Source organism: Pelophylax lessonae (assembly GCF_965119305.1).
Source record: "Pelophylax lessonae genome assembly, chromosome: 5".
NCBI classification, from domain to species: Eukaryota; Metazoa; Chordata; class Amphibia; order Anura; family Ranidae; genus Pelophylax; species Pelophylax lessonae.
Window position 1 is genome coordinate 454,824,233 of NC_138772.1, and position 17,490 is coordinate 454,841,722.

A 17,490-nucleotide genomic window follows, 5' to 3' on the forward strand; every position below is an offset into this window, starting at 1 on the left:
GAGAGATGCACAGGACATTGTAGTGTATTGCATATCCCCAGAAGGTCTCCCATAATAGTATAGAGGTTTTAGTCACAGAAGTACTTTTCCCACGCACACTGATAATTCAGGCTCAGTCAATGGGATATCTTTTTAGTATTTATCACTGAAGAACCTTCTCTGGAGAGGGGTTTAAAATCACAGAATATTCCAAAACAGTCGATAACACTAATGGGAGGACAAACTTCTCACTAAACTTCTAATAGCAGCTTTTCCCAGAGGTAACAGGGAATGGCCAGTGCATCTAGAATGCTATAGCAGCAGCTAATAGAGCTACTTCTGGCATTTAGTTCCCTCTTGGCTCTTACACAGCTAAAAGTCTACAGTTAGGCCTTTACTCACAGTGTTCCTGGAACTGTCTGCCTACCAGCATCCACAGATGGATCCTCAGTGAGGGAGGGAGATAACAAGATCCTTCTCCAGACCCAGACTTTCATACGGTACCCTCCAGGAAACATACATTGACAATCTTCCCCAGGCCCTCAGCCCAATAATAGTGATGGGCTGAACACCCCCTGTTTGGTTCGCATCAGAACATCTCGTACAGGGAAAATTTTCTAGCGAACATGCAAACTCTATTAAAGTCTATGGGACACGAGCATAAAAAATCAAAAGTCCTAATTTTAAAGGCTTTATATGCAAGTTATTGCCATAAAAAGTGTATGGAGACCTGGGTACTGCCCTGGGGGACATGTATCCATTCAAAAATGTTTTATTAAAACAATTGTTTTTACAGGAGCAGTGATTTTAATGATGCTTAAAGTGAAACAATAGAAATGAAAAATTCCTTTAAATACCGTGTATCTGTACGAGGTATGGAGCCTTCTGCAGCAATACTGACATTTCTTAAGGAAAAAAAGGCATTTAAAGTTGCTCACGTCTGTAATGTATTGTCGGCTCCCGGTAATAAAGATAAAAAAATGAAAAAAAAAATGGCATAGGGTACCCCCCCCCTCCCCCAGTCCATACCAGGCCCTTCACTTCTGGTATGGATTTATTTTAAGGGAAACACAGAAAAAGTCCTTTATTAAAAAAGAAAAAAATAGTGTCCCTCAATGTAAATCCATCGGCAATCACGCTGCCCCCTGGACTTGAAAAATAGAAAAAGAATTCAAAACGCTTCCGCCTCTTCAGAGGCTACCCGCCGTATGCCGCTCTTTAGCTTTGACAGCTCTTTTACAGCCAAGGGGCGGGGCCACCCGGTTACGTCACCTGGTGGCACCACCCCTTCTGACACCACATGACGTCATGTGATGTCAGAAGGGGGAGGTGCTACCAGGTAAGGTAACTGTGTGGTCCCGCCCCTTTTCCAACAAAAGAGCTGTCAAAGCTGAAGAGTGGAATACGGCGGGTAGCCTTTGAAAAGGTGGAAGCATTTTTTAATTTTTGTTCTTATTTTCGTACATGACAGTATCAGTCAGCCAAGGATGGAGTCTTAAAGGGAGGCCTCTTCATTAGAAGACATTTGTTGATCATTCTCTGTGCTATCCTACATTGTGCAGAGTTTGCAAGAAAGCCTCAACCGCATGGAAAATCGGTTACTGGTCAGGATGAATGCTGCATCTTCCTCTGCTCCTCCTACAGTTGCAAATGTATCTGTTATCCCGAACCTTTTCATCAGAGGACATCAGCGTGGGCTTCATTATCACACTTCTTCTGAACGAAGTGATATCCTGGGCTCATCATCTCCAGGAGCAACTTGATCTTGTATTGGCAAATACCGACTCTTCTCAGCCATGTCTCAGTTATTTGCTGATCCTTTTTATCACCAGACTGCAGAATCTATGCTCAGCAAGCTGCCGCAAGGTCAAGGTATGTCGAGAACTATGTGACCGACTTCAGTGTAAGGAGTGCAGACACTTAATGGAATAATTCTGCACTTCATCATTAGTTTAATCTAGGATTATCTGATACTCTGAAAGATCTGATTAATCTTGTAATTCAGATCGATCGGGAAAGACAATCTGAAAGATCTAAAAGAACCCCTTCAGTATCTTCAAGGGCTGACTTTCCAGCTTCCTTATCTTATGCTAGGACGCCAAATACACCCTCCACAAAAAGGGAACACCATGAATCACCCCGTAGGAGTTTTTGGAGTCCACCTCTTTCTCCTGCTGAACATCTCCAATGACAATGTTCCAATCTTAGCCTCTATTGCGGGGATGCTGGTCACTTCATGCACACCTGTCCTGTAAAATCCTGCAAATCCTTTCCTCGTCAGTTCCATATGATGCACCTCCCTGGCGGAGATAAGTTAGACGTCTCTCTTGCTTCTGCTTCAAGTCTCCAAAAAATACTTTCTCTTTGCCTGCAATTATAGACTCTGGGGCCTGCAGCTGTTTTTGGGATCTCTGCATTTGTTGCCCAACAACAGCTTCCTCTTTGCGCAAAGAAACAGGGATTTTATGTTCACCTGGCTGATGGCTCTAGTATTAAATCGGGCCTGGTTACTCAAGAGTAAGGATGATCGAACTTTTGAAAAGTTCGGTTCGACCAGAACACCCGAATTTTCCAAAAGTTCGGCCCGGATTTCAGAACCCCATTGAAATCAATGGGACCCGAACTTCGGTAATCAAAAAACACCATTTTGTCCAGCATGTCCAGAACCATAAAAAAAAGATCGTTTGTATTAGAAAACTTTCTGACAGGGGGTTTGCTTCGCTCCTGTAACACCTTGCCGGTTTAATAGAAGGCATTTTTTGGGATCTTTGCAGTCAGGAAAAACATCTGAACTTGTGTATAGTGGTACTGTGCACAAGTTCTGATGTTTTGCCTGCCTCCAAAAACCCCCAAAAAATGCCAGCAAAAACACACCTGGGCATTTTTTTTTTTGACGCTAGCGTTATTTTTGGCATTTTTTGGGGTTCTTTTGAGGCAGGCAAAACATCTGAACTTGTGTATAGTGATACTGTGCACAAGTTCAGATGTTTCGCCTGCCTCCAAAACCCCCCAAAAAATGCCAGCAAAAACACACCTGGGCATTTTTTTTTTTGACGCTAGCGTTTTTTTGGCATTTTTTTGGGTTCTTTTGAGGCAGGCAAAACATCTGAACATGTGTATAGGGGGTATATATAGACATATATGTCTGAATATATACCCCTAGACATATATAGGTGTGATAGTAGCAGAAATATATTACTGTAAATGATTTCATTAGCGCAAGCATTTATTTCTGCTACTATCACACCTATATATGTCTAGGGGTATATATTCAGACATATATGTCTATATATACCCCCTATACACATGTTCAGATGTCATGTCTGACATCAAACATGTCCTCAAAAAAGCACTGGCAGTGGCAGCCCCTGCAGCATAAAAAAATGCTTGGCTGGTGAGAAGCCATATGGGTGTGATGAAGCTATTCAGAGAAAAGATCATTTCTCTATAGCGGTCACCCTGCTATGGAAGGGTTTTGTCACCCTGCCATAGCAGTCACTGCCAGTTAACCCTACACTACACTACGGTCCCCTTACACTTAACACTTTCCCTACAGAAACTGAATTTTTGAAGCTAACTAAAGTGTAAAGGAGCACTCTAACTACACTAGATATCCCTTTCCTCACACTAAAAATAGCTAAATGACACTTTTAAAGTAAAATTCACAGAACTGCTTCCACTCTCTTCCATGTCCAGTATAACAATGCTAGGAATATGGCGGGGGCGATCTTATATACTGGGGGGCGTATTCACTAATGATTGGTTTAGGGACCCCCTAGTCACTCCAATCACATTCCTAGCATTCTCCTGCCCCCTCAATTGGCTTTTGCTAATGGTTCTGGTCCAATCACGGGCTTTTAAAGCCCATTTCCTGAAGCATTGCATTTTGGGCGGTTCTGGTTGCCGAATTCCGAACTTTTTGGGCAAAAAGTTCTAAATTCGGCCGAACCTCGAACACCCAATGTTCGGGCCGAACCGATGGTGGACCCGAACCGTTCGATCATCCCTACTCAAGAGACTGTACCTTTTCTCTGCCATACTTCTTTGGGACTTTACAAACTTTTGTGCTTGGATGTTATAACTTCACCCATGTTTCCCTTTATCCTTGGTTAAAGGAATATAACTCTCATATATAACTCCTTTTCATCCAATTACTGTCAAATGCATTGTTTTCTAAAAGAGATTATTACAACAGCTCCTCTACTTGGTATCCACCATGACCCCGAAACTATGAAGTTTGTTCCTGTTAGCTATCACTTTCCAATACTTGGATGTGTTTAACAAGAAAAGTGTGGTTACTCTTCCTCCTCATAGGACTTATGGTTGTCCCATCGAGCTCTTACCAGAGGCAGAGATTTCATTTGGTCAAATTTACCCTGTTTCAGAGCCTGAACTGGAAGCATTTCCGAAATATATAGACGAATGTCTGGAAAAAGTGTTTATCCAGCCTTCCACCAGGTACTGCCATCTTCTTTGTGGAAAAAAGAATCAGATCTTGAGGCCTTGTGTGGATTATCGAGACCTTAATAAAATCACTTTCAAGAATCTTTACCCCCTTCCTCTGATTTCTGAACTTTTTCAGTCATGGGGGGGGGGGGTGCATGGGTGTTCTCCAAACTTAACATAAGAGGTGCTTATAACCTAGTCAGGATCAGGGGAGTTGATGAGTGAAAGACAGCTTTCCGGACACGCTTCGGACATTTTGAGTATTTGGTCATGCCATTCAGACTCTGTAATGCTCCAGCTACATTCCAACACTTTTTAAATTACGGTATATCTTTTGGACAATTTTGACTTATTCATCATCGTTTTATCTGAATTACATCCTTATCGTATCTGAATCTGTGGATTACATTGATCCCACTTAATAAAGGTATTGGGCAGACTCAGTGAACACCTTCTCTATGCTAAGGCTGAAAAATGTGATTTTGAAAAACAGATCTTATAGTTTCTGCCTATCATTCCAGCTCCAGTGGACATAGTGTGCTCCTGTCTCAAGCCTGCGGGGAGCTCCAGCAAGCCATGCATCCTGAACCTGCAATCCTGGTGCAGTGCGCCTTTAACTTTGGCTGATCTATCCGGCATCTTCTTGGTTCCTGACCCGATGTTCTGCCTGACCCACCCAGTCTACAACTCTCTGCAATCAAAAGCTCTGAAATCAACACTTACAGGTGTTTATGTTCCTCCTGTCCCTTGGCACCATCTGTTCCACTCACAGTGGGCCTGGGCTGGAGATACAAGAGGTCGACCTCATAATTTCAGTCTCCTACCAGGTACGTGACAAAAGCAGAGGTGTTGTGCAGGCACCTAGACATTCTGCCTTTAAATGTAAGTGCCACTTTAATAACTGTTTCGTACATTTTAAATAATATTTGTGAAGGCTTACTTATGAAAGATTTGCACCTGCCTCTATATTTACTTTGTCTGAGAGTTACACTGGATCTGAGCCTCGTAGCAAAGTAATATACAGTACTGTACATGCTGTGCTCTGGCTTCTGAACCAATTTATCAAGATGGCAAAGACCCATAGTTTCTTAAATTCTGTAAAGCTCTGTTATTTTTCTATTGGTATGTACTCTCAGGAACTGAGTCTTTATTTGCATATGATGAATGCAGTAGGGCACGTACAGTCTAAATTTGCATCTTGTATCTCAATATTGACAACTGATCCATCAATAGTGTGTGCCCCGCCAATACCATCCTCATGCTATTCAGCAACCGATTGCTTTCTTAGCTCTAAGTAAACTTTTTCATAGCTTTGACAATTTCCAGATGTATTGACTTCACAGGAACCAGGCTGAACATATTTCCTTCCCTTGGGAGTTTGTACATTACATAAAAACCATCCTACATTCTTCACACATTAATTTCCACCAGTCCTTCAACACCTATTTTTGGGTCTCTTCGTCCCAAAACACAGGTTTACTTATATGGTTATTTAGGCAAGCATTTGGTATACCAGGGATCCTACACCTACAAACTCATGGTGTCTTGCTACGGGGATACCAGCCTAATGTCTTTAAACATGGAGCAGAATTCTAGACCTATATAAAGGGCACAAAAGAATGCAGCTCTATAATCATTAAAGTAGTATTAAAGTGACATTTTTAACTTTGCCCTACAGGTAAGCTTATAAAAGTCTTACGGTAGTCGCACCATTTACTTACTCGCACCATTTAGTAAATATTGTCACTGCACAGTACTGTCTGAATTCACCGAACACTGAGTTTGCTGTGAATGCAAAAAGCTATCAGTCACTTTCAGTCTCTACAAATCAGGACTGGAGTGCAAAAGGATAAAAGCAGCACATTAAGCCAAGCAGTTTAGGTTCTGAAAAAAGCATGCTGTGGAGTTTGCTTTTTGGGAGTGCATCAGGGCAGAAGTGCAGCAGGACAAATGTGCCTAGTTTGAACAGCAGTAGCTGGACTATTACAGTATATCTAAAGTTGCAAACCAAGTAATTATTGTGTATAAGGTTCCTAAAAGTCATTGTCTTGGTTGGTGATTCAATTGTACAAAGTGTTTCTTTAGGAAATTATGTGGAAGTGTCAAATGAAGTTAGGTGTTTACCTGGTGCTACTGTTATCCTGGTACACACTATAGGTTTTTTTGCGACTAAAAAAAAAAAAAAAATACTGAGGAGCTGGGTAGGAGGTATACTAACTATGCAATTTTAGCATTCTCTCCGCTGAGCTATTGTGTTCTGTCAGGGGGGCTCAGAACACACTGATCTGAAATGTTTTTCTGGCATGTCTGTTCTACAAAAGCCTGACGTTCAGCCCCTTTCTGTCGGACAGGCTGCCATACACACGGTCCAATATTCGGCCCGTGTGTAACAGGCTTTAAGAGAGATAAATAATGTCAACAAAGCTAGTGAAGAGTACAATGCTGATGCTGTTGTGCACCTTGGCACCAATGCTATGTCCCAGGATGATGTGCTTTCTGTACAGAAGGATTTTCAGAAAACGGGCCAGTAGTTGGGGTGTAGTCTTACATTTCCAGAGGTCTTACCTGTCCATAATGCACAAGGGAAAGTATTTCCTATAGCAGAAATGAATGTTAAGGTTAAAGGATTGGTGCAAAGCTGAAGATTTTGGTTATGTTAGCTATGATGCTAGCAGGTGGTCTGATATTGAGCTGTACAAAAGAGATGGTCCGCATCTCAAACACAAGGGCACTGAGCTTTTTACTATGGAATTCAGGAGTTTTTTGGACATGCATTGAAATTTTGCTGAAACAAGAGAATTTCTAAAAAAATTGTTTTAAAGATTGGAGCCAAATGACAGAAATAGGTAATGGCACTGTTCAAATCTACCATCTCGGCGGCAACTAGATTATATGTCAGGCAAATTAGTAAGGCCGGCCATACACAGAGAAAATTTGCTAGATTCCCCCATCAACACAGACAGTGGGTGGGGGAAGCCATCCCCGCCGGTATAAGACAGTGATTTTGGCTAGCGGCTATAGCAGCTGCTAGCAATAATCACACGCTAGTCTGGCAGGCTGGCTGTACCTAAGTTGATTGATCGGTAAACTTGGTACATTCAGCCTGTGCATTAATGGTTCGAATCTCTGCCACTTCCTGATGGAACGTGCCAAGATTTAAACTGTGTGTGGCTGGCCTAAGAGTAAATGGAAGAAAACACCAATATGGGTTGCTAAATATGTAAGTAAGATAGTAAAGGAGAAAAAACTCAGCGCATTGGAGATTCAAGAAAACAGACAGCGTAGCTGATAGTGAATGGTATAAAAATAGACAAAATGAGGCCAAACACATTATTAGTGCTGCCAAAGCACAGAAAGGATGATGTGCTTTCTGTACAGAAGGATTTTCAGAAAACGGGCCAGTAGTTGGGGTGTAGTCTTACATTTCCAGAGGTCTTACCTGTCCATAATGCACAAGGGAAAGTATTTCCTATAGCAGAAATGAATGTTAAGGTTAAAGGATTGGTGCAAAGCTGAAGATTTTGGTTATGTTAGCTATGATGCTAGCAGGTGGTCTGATATTGAGCTGTACAAAAGAGATGGTCCGCATCTCAAACACAAGGGCACTGAGCTTTTTACTATGGAATTCAGGAGTTTTTTGGACATGCATTGAAATTTTGCTGAAACAAGAGAATTTCTAAAAAAATTGTTTTAAAGATTGGAGCCAAATGACAGAAATAGGTAATGGCACTGTTCAAATCTACCATCTCGGCGGCAACTAGATTATATGTCAGGCAAATTAGTAAGGCCGGCCATACACAGAGAAAATTTGCTAGATTCCCCCATCAACACAGACAGTGGGTGGGGGAAGCCATCCCCGCCGGTATAAGACAGTGATTTTGGCTAGCGGCTATAGCAGCTGCTAGCAATAATCACACGCTAGTCTGGCAGGCTGGCTGTACCTAAGTTGATTGATCGGTAAACTTGGTACATTCAGCCTGTGCATTAATGGTTCGAATCTCTGCCACTTCCTGATGGAACGTGCCAAGATTTAAACTGTGTGTGGCTGGCCTAAGAGTAAATGGAAGAAAACACCAATATGGGTTGCTAAATATGTAAGTAAGATAGTAAAGGAGAAAAAACTCAGCACATTGGAGATTCAAGAAAACAGACAGCGTAGCTGATAGTGAATGGTATAAAAATAGACAAAATGAGGCCAAACACATTATTAGTGCTGCCAAAGCACAGAAAGGAAAAGGCTAAATCTGTTAAAAAGGAGAGAAAACCTTTATTTATGTACATCAGTAGTGGAAGGAAAAAATACAGTGGGATCACTAAAATGAAAACACTTATGTTAAGGGTAACATGGATGTAGCAAACTATTAAAACAATTACTTCTGTTCAGTCTTCTCAGAAATAAATTGCACAAACAATACAGTTAGTTGGGGGATCAGATTGGTTCTAGTAATTCATTTTCAGGATTTCTAGAGTCAAAGCTAGCAGAGGAACTGGCTCAGTTAAAGCTTAATAAAGCAATGGGCCCAGATAGTATTCATCCCAGAGTTCTAAGAGAACTTTGAGGTAAAGTTGTTGCACCATTAACCAAGAGCACATGGTCCCGAAGGACAGAATCAAATAATCTCACCTCCTGCCTCATTTCAATAATCAGGGGAACCCCCTAACCCGTGGGAAAACGTTATTAATATCTGTGGAGTTATAACACCTTTTTCTTTCCTTGGGACCAGATCCCAGGTTTACCCATTTGGACACTCAGGATACCTTCTATATGGGCCATAGAGCATTTAGTCATCTGAACACTTGTTTATGATTTATGGGAGTAAAACAGTTTTCTGTGATGTTAGTACCCCTCTTGTGCCTTACCAAATACCTCCCTGGACTATGAACAGGTGCATGTGGGATAGGTTGTGTACCAAACCAATAACACAAAAGTGGTTGTATTTGTGACCTTGTAGTACAAAAATCCCCCAAAGAAGCCATATCTAATGGCAAAATATGTAGAGGTGGATTGACTAACCAAACAACTTTTGTAATTGTGTTGTTCATGTGCTTAATGCATTCCAGGTGTTTTAAACCTTGGATGTTTTTATTGTTAATTTTAATGAAACAATATGTATTTTATCTGTGATACATAGTTCTTTGTTGGCACCTCTTCTAACTGGAGAAGTCCACAATGACTGACAGACAACTAATAATGTACCTATCCTCTAGAAGGGTTGCAAGATAGAAGCCGACAATTACAGGCCAGTAAGTTTAGCATCTGTTTGAAAGAAAGATAATTGATCACTTATAACACACACAACTTGCTGAACCCAAAGCAGCATGACTTTACATGTCAAATCTGATTGAAGTTTTTGACTATATCACTAATGTTTTGGACCAGAGTGGTGCTGTGGGCATAGCATATCTTAATTTTGACATGGCACTTGATACACTTCCACACAATGATCTAATAAAAAAGTTAAACAAGCTAAAACTTGAGCCTTTAGCTGGTTCAGTGGATATGCAATTGGCTAAAGGATAGATACCAGAGTGTGGTTGTAAATGGGGTTCACTCAGAACAGAGAGCAGTCACTAGTTGTGTACCACAAGGCTCTGTACTAGATCCTGTTCTATTTAATCTATACGTAGGTTATATAACTAAAGGTTTGTTGGGCAAGGTATGTCTTTTGCCTGATGACAAAAAGCTGGGTAATGGGGTTAAGATCCCTGGAGGTGTCTGTAACATGGAACATGATTTGGCATTGCTGGAAGATTGGTCAAAGCAGTGGAGACTGCAGTTCAATGTTTCTAAATGTAAAATAATGCGCTTAGGGAAAAATAATCCCTTGACAGAGTATAACATTGGGGGGTACAGAGTTGGCCAACACTACAGAAGAAAAATATGTGGAGGTACTTATTTCAGATGATTGCAAAATGAGCAAACAGTGTGACCAGGCAGTTGAAAAATCAAATATAATTCTAGGATGCATCTTTAGAGGGATCACCAGCAGGAGGAAAGAGGTCCTTATTCTGTCTCTTTAGTAAGACCTCGTTTAAAATACGGTGTCCAGTTCTGGAGACCTCACTTACAAAATGTATTCATAAGATAGAATAAATCCAGAGACAGGTAACAAATACAGTATAGTAAAAGGTCTATTTTATTACCACAAGCAATTGAAGGAGCTTAATATGTACAGTTTGGAGGAATGACAAATGGGAAAAGGAGAGATATGATTGAAACCTTGAAATACTTCAAGGGGGTAAATAAGGTTCAGGAAGGTAGTATCTTCAATATGAAGCCAAGATCAAGAACATGGGGACATGACTTCAAACTAGCAGGAGAAATGTTCAAAACTGATCTTAGAAAGTATTTTTTTAACAAAAGGTTCCAGCAGAGGTAGCAAGTCAGTCAACAGTAAGTGGATTTAACATGCTTGGGACAAATATTGATCTAAACTCAGATAAAATAATTAAAAAACAAAAAACAAAAGCATGTGTAAATAAAAAAAAAAATGGTGAAGACTCAATGGACCATTTGGTCTTTTATATGCTGCCATTTTCTCTGTTTCTGTGCTGAAAGGAGGAGAACGCAAAATGAAAGAGAGATGAGCTCATTACTGGGCTACTTCTCCCTTTACTGTCCAGGCTGAGGTGAGTCCAGGATAATCTGTGCTCAGAAGAAATGGATTGAATGAGCCTGGTCATCAATCTGTGGTCATTGAATGGCAGAAAAAAATACTGCAGGGGAAATCTCTGGACTGAAGGTGAACATTATAGCAAAGGCTGGTTTTGTTATCTTATCTTTTAATAGACTTGTCATTTGTAACTTCTCATTTTTAGAGTTGAAACATTGTATGTGTGTGCAGGTCCAGCAACTTTGCCAGTCTAATCTAGGTCATATATTGATCCATGTGGTTCAATTTTAGTTAGCTAATTTCTGCATGTTTCATTTGGTGAATGTCTAAAAAAAAAAAAAAAAAACAATAGGTTATGAGTATGGTTATGTAACAGGCAGCATGCTGACACATTGTATTCCTGCTTTTCTCACTATGAAGTCATAATACTATAAAATTGTTGATTAGGATTCTTTATATTTGAAGTTAAAATCAGCACAATGAGTCTTTTGTTAATATATTATTTTAACAATAACATCACAGTGACATTTCCCCAGAGTCTTTGCTGTATTCTGTTCACGGCACAGCAAAGTCCGTGGGTGCCCTAGTGCCAGAAAGAAGCACATTCAAAGACAGCTGGTTTTTGTTAGTTAAATTGTTGCAATCATGTGGTGTTAGGTACAAACTCTGCAGACAATATATTTATTTTATAAGGTTGCTTTACCAATTTAACTTGTATACTTTGATTTACGCAAATTGCTTGCATAAACCACAATATATTTTTCTTCTTTCCAAATGCAAAACATAGGTTGAGTGTTATATTGTATTTACAAGCATTGAACAACACTTGTTATGTACAAAATAAATCATGGTTTTATGCTTTCAGTGGACAATAGTAGCAAATGCAAATGACCAAAGGCAGTGGTAAACCTCAGTGCACCCCAGTGCAAAAAGGTGGTTTAATGGCCTACAACAACTGACCTAATGGCCAGCTCCACAAGCAGACCATTGATTCCTATTGGGCAATCCATTTTCATCTTCTTCCTATACAAAAAGTTCCTGTATTTGATGCATGAGACTTTTTTTATGGAAAACAATTGTTTTTAAAACAAACCTCAAAACTTTGAAAATTATTTGATAATAAATCTATTAATGCTCTGAAAGGACCTAAAGTGGAGCTCCACCTAAAAGGGGAAGCTCCACTTGTTTGCCTCCTCCTCCTCCGCTGCCACATTTAGCACCTTTCGGTGGGGGGCAGGAACCTGGTTTTGACAGGTACCCGCTCCCACTTCTGCACTCAGCCGGAAGCTCCACCCCTTCCTCCTTCCCCCACCACCGGGCCTTTCACAAAGCACAGTGTGCTCCGCTCATGTGCAGTAGGTAACTGGTTGTGAAGCCAAAAGGCTTCACTGCCAATGTCCCTTAGCCGAGATGGGGGTGGCAGCACCCTAGAGCCGATTGAAAAATTGTCTCAGTGAGGACACCGCTGGATTCATGGACAGGTAAGTGCTCTAATATTAAAAGTCAGAAGCTACAGTATTTGTAGCTGCTGACTTTTATTTTTTTGTCTGAAGGTGCCTGAAGCTCTGCTTTATTATGATATTAAACCTTCAGTTTTTAAACACTTTCAACAGCTGATTTAATAAGTATACAGCTTCTATATACATTTAGTTATTTATTTTTAATCAGAGATACATTTCAAGAGATACATTTCAACAGGTTCTAAGTAAGCAATGTAAACAAACAGAAAGATCCAATGTATACAGGCAGCAAAAGAAGCTACAGTGTATATCACATATTGCATTAGTAAGAGTATACAATGACACTTACTTATTTTATTATTTATTTCAGGTACTTATATATACATTGTACATTCACATCAGTCCCTGCCCTCAATGAGCTTACAATCTAAGGTCCCTAACTCACATACATACACAGTAGGGCCAATTTATTTATTTTTTTATATACAGGATCCAATTAACCTACCAACATGTCTTTGGAGTGTGGGAGGAAACCGGAGTACCCGGAGGAAACCCACGCAGGCACAGGGAGAACATGCAAACTCCAGGCAGGGAGTGTCGTGGTTGGGATTCGAACCAGCAACCCTCTAGCTACTAGGTGAAAGTGCTAGCCACTACACCACTGTGCCACCTTAGACACTTTATTCACATACATCAGTCATATGCTGGTGGTATATAGTGGGGCATTAAACTTTCATTATCTTAGAATGTATAACGGAAAAGAACCCCGCGCTTTAGGTGTGTTTAAATAAATAATTAATAAGTTAACAATCTGTGAATAAATAGTGAATTAAAATATGAGTATAAAAATGTATCATAAGCTGCTAGCTGCAAATCAGTGCACTTTAGAAATGTGAAACCAGTGTTGCAGCGCTGGTTAAAATTAGTAAAAAATATGTGCAAATATATATCTCAATACATGTGTAAACATGTGCGAACCAGGGACATGCAAATTTCTCAAGTTGCTAAACCACTGATCACAAAAAATACATAAATAAATAATCATCAAACATGATCATCAAAGTGCTAGTGACTTAATGTGCAAAATACAATTCATAAATGTCCAATCAAGTGCTGATAAATCCTTTGTGTTGATCACTCAGGGTGTGCTCCCCCTTGTGGTAATGTACTCACCTTGGGCTTCCATTAAAAGAGACAATGGCAATGAAAAACACAATGGACAATTTACATAGAACTTGGCAATATCTGGTAAATTGGAATGAGGCCAGGGATTTTCATCCAATCATCCTAGAGCTTCTCAAATTTGGTAGGACATCCACAATGATGATATAGCAGGCTCTCTTAGCGCAAAGATACACCCATATTATGTATTAATTCTTCAGGGGTTGGAGGTCCCTGATTCCAGTGCTGGAACACAAGTTTGCATGCTTGAAATAGCGCTCTGGAAATAGCCTCTCTTGGATGTGTTTGTTGGACCACTTCATCAGGTATACCCAAATATATATATTGTTTATGGTCTAACTGTATAATAGTTTGGAAGACATTACTAAGAGTATTAACTGCCATTCCCCAATATCGGTGTAACTTTGGACATCCCCCCTATTAAATGTATTAATTCCCCATGGTGTCTGTTGCATCTACTAGATGTGGGGTCCGATAGTAGGCCCATATTATATAGTTTAGCAGGGGTATCATGAACTCTTACATATATAAAGCTGGGAAACATTTAAAGAACTCAACTGGACTACCATCAATCAAGCATATTTCCAAATCATGATAGTACATATTTTGTTTTAGACTGTGGCTATTGGCAGGATCCTATCGATAGTTATGTGTGTGGTGTCAAGTGCCTGTCAATATTAAAGTGATTATGATTAAAGCAATTGTGTAGATTTTAACTAGATCAAATACTTTTTCCAATAGCACCGCTATCAATTAAAGTATTGTTATTGAGCTGCGTTATAACTAGACGCGTTGCTAACAGACACGTGTCAATTTGGCTTTTCTGGAAAAGAAGTATTAACATTTAAATGAAGACCCCCCATAAACCATATCAATATAAATTCATGATGTATGCTTTATACTGAAGGTTTTGCTTCAATAACTAAATAGTTTTTATGTCAGCAAAAATAAATTAAAATTGGAAAAAATATCGAAATGATAATAAAATGAAAGTAATTAGCCATATAACACTTTCTCATTGCAACTAAAACTTCAGATGAGGGGTAGTAAAAATATATTGACTAAAAATTATGGATATGGAAATATATAAGGTAGATGTAGGCTTTTAGAATTTTTGTTTTACGCAATTGAATATTGTTTCCAGAACAGTTTTCTGTTTCTCCTAGCTATACATATGCTTAATATTGCCCAAGAATGGTCATTCTAGAACCATATATGTGTTTGCAGACAGTCAGAGATCTGTCTTCAATTGCTTTTTATAGCCAGAGGCTGATCTGTGCATTATGTAGTTGGTAGAGAAATCAGTCCTCATAGCAATATGAGGACCTCCCACCACTTCTGCTTTTGCTGCTTTCTGTGCCACCTTCTGCCCACCTGTTTCTGCTCTTTCCCCTGCTATTTTCTCTGCATCCTCCTGTTCACCTAGTGTTGCGTCTTTCCCTGCTACTGCTACACCTCCTTCTGCTTTCTGGGCATCCTCCTGCCCAACTGGTGTTGCTCCCTTTAACACAGGATTATGTTTATATATTATTATTATATTATTCTTTTTTTTTTAAAGCCCAACTTCAGAAAAAATCGATTTTTTTCCCATCCCTTTCTCCCATTCCTCTCTAGCCCATACTGCCATAGTGTTAGGTGTTCCTCACCCAGTAAAGCCTGTTTTACTTACCTGAGTCCCTTGCTGATGCCATTTCTGCCCAGACCAGCGGCACAGGTTAACCTTTCCTTATAGGTCCCCTTCACTGCCCTTGTTCTGACATCAATCATCTCCTGGATCCTGAGAGGACCCCGCCACTGGCCAATTAACAGGAATTGTCCCCGTCATGTAGGCAGTGTTGATCACATGACCTACCTTGACAGAAAATGGAACTTTAGTTAGAAAATTAAATCCTGATAGACCACTTCATGCTGCCCCTCTTGCAGGTATAGCTACCTTATGTAAAACATTAAAAACAAGTGCCTATACTGTTTACAAAGCAGTAAGGCTCTGTCTTGCCCTGCTTTGCACAGCCTCAGTTCTCCTGTATTCTCAGCACTGTGCCAATGTGAGTCTAGTGAGTCACTAGAGGTCAATCTTTTCACCTGTTCAGCCTCAAGATTTACTACAGATGAAGGACGAGGAAAATGGAATGACATGGACTGTGCCGAGAAAACATAAAGTAGGTAGTGAGAAAAGAAAAACAGAAAAGGTGACAAGTTAAACTTACAAGGATAGTGTCTTATCTTATCTCGCTCAAATTCTCTCCTTTCTGGCAGCAGCAGTCTGTGAACTTCAGCACTGTAAAGCTTCTAAAATCATATAGGATATCCACACTAAAACATAGAAATTGCAAATAAGCAGCTGCCTGCCTCCCTGGCGGTAATCCCAAGTTTGGCTCGGGGTTAATTTTCAGTACCAAAAGCGGTAACTCGGGGTTACCCTGTAGTAAAACATACCTTGTCCCTATGATCCCCTGATGCCGGTGTTCTATCAGAATACCGCTACCTATCAGATTCTGCAACCGGAAGTGACGTTGGTATGAGAAAACTTACTGCGCATGCGCCATGTGTTCCAACATGGCCGCTATGCGTTCCAATAGCTTTCCTAATGTGACAGAATATGAAGCAGCCGCAGAAATGTTCTTACACCCAAGTAACTCATGACTTTCAGACTGATTTTAGCAGCAAACTTACCTTATACACTGAAATATACTATTGAGTGAAATAGTCTATTTCACTATATAATCAGTTTGTCGCTGAGCAGTGCGGGGCGTAGTGAGATGGCTGTCGCCACCTTCTCCCTGCAGGTTACTCACTATATTTACTATATTACAATAATAATAGAAATGTAATACTATTTTTCAGTCTATAAGGTCAGTTTACTGCTAAAATAAATGTAAAATTTAAGACTTGCCTAAGTGTAAGAAGATGTCCGCAGCTGCTCCATTTACTGTCACATTAGGAAAGCTATTGGAATGCATAGCGGCCATCTTGAACCGCATGGCACATGCACAGTAAGTTTTTCTCGTCCAAACTTCACTTCCGGTGGCAGAATCTGATAGGTAGCAGTATTCTGATAGAACACCCAAATCCGTCTTCTGGGTTCCCTTCCCTGCGAGCACCGCGACGCAAGGGAGCGGAGCCGGGCGGGAAATTCAAAAAAAGTACACAAAATATGACATGGTACATTGTAATCTGTTAGGATTACATTACTGTATCAAATCATTTTACCTCAGTTTTTATCCCTAGTGCTTTGTTCAGTGACCTGCCTGCACTTTTACTGTTTTATTTTACTGTTTTTTTCCTAAGAATTACAGGCCTACAATATAAAACAACAGATTTCAATGCAAAACAATGAACCGCTTTGACATTAAAAAATACTGACATACTCAGACTGCCAGGGAGGTTAAGCAATCTGTGACGCTAGATGCCGGAATTGTGATAAATATATGAGGCAGTGCTAAAAAAAAATTTAACTCAATGTTGTGAAAACGTAAAAATGAATCAATATAATGGCATCAAACTTATTAGATTAAAAACTTGTAAAAAGAGATCACACCAAATATATAAATAGTGTCCATAAGGGCCCATACACAAGGTCTGAAAGAAAATAATATACAGTATGTGAAACAAGAAAGTCCAAAGGAAAAAATTGTCCATAATTCACTTGCTCCACCAGTGTCCCCACAATCACAATTCTTAAGTATTAAAGCCTCTTACCGGATCCTGTGGACCATCATATAGTTTGGTCAAATGCGGATGTTACATCTCCTTCTGAAGGGGAACTCAAAAGCGCCAAACGTGATCCAGTCAGGGTTATGCTTCTGACA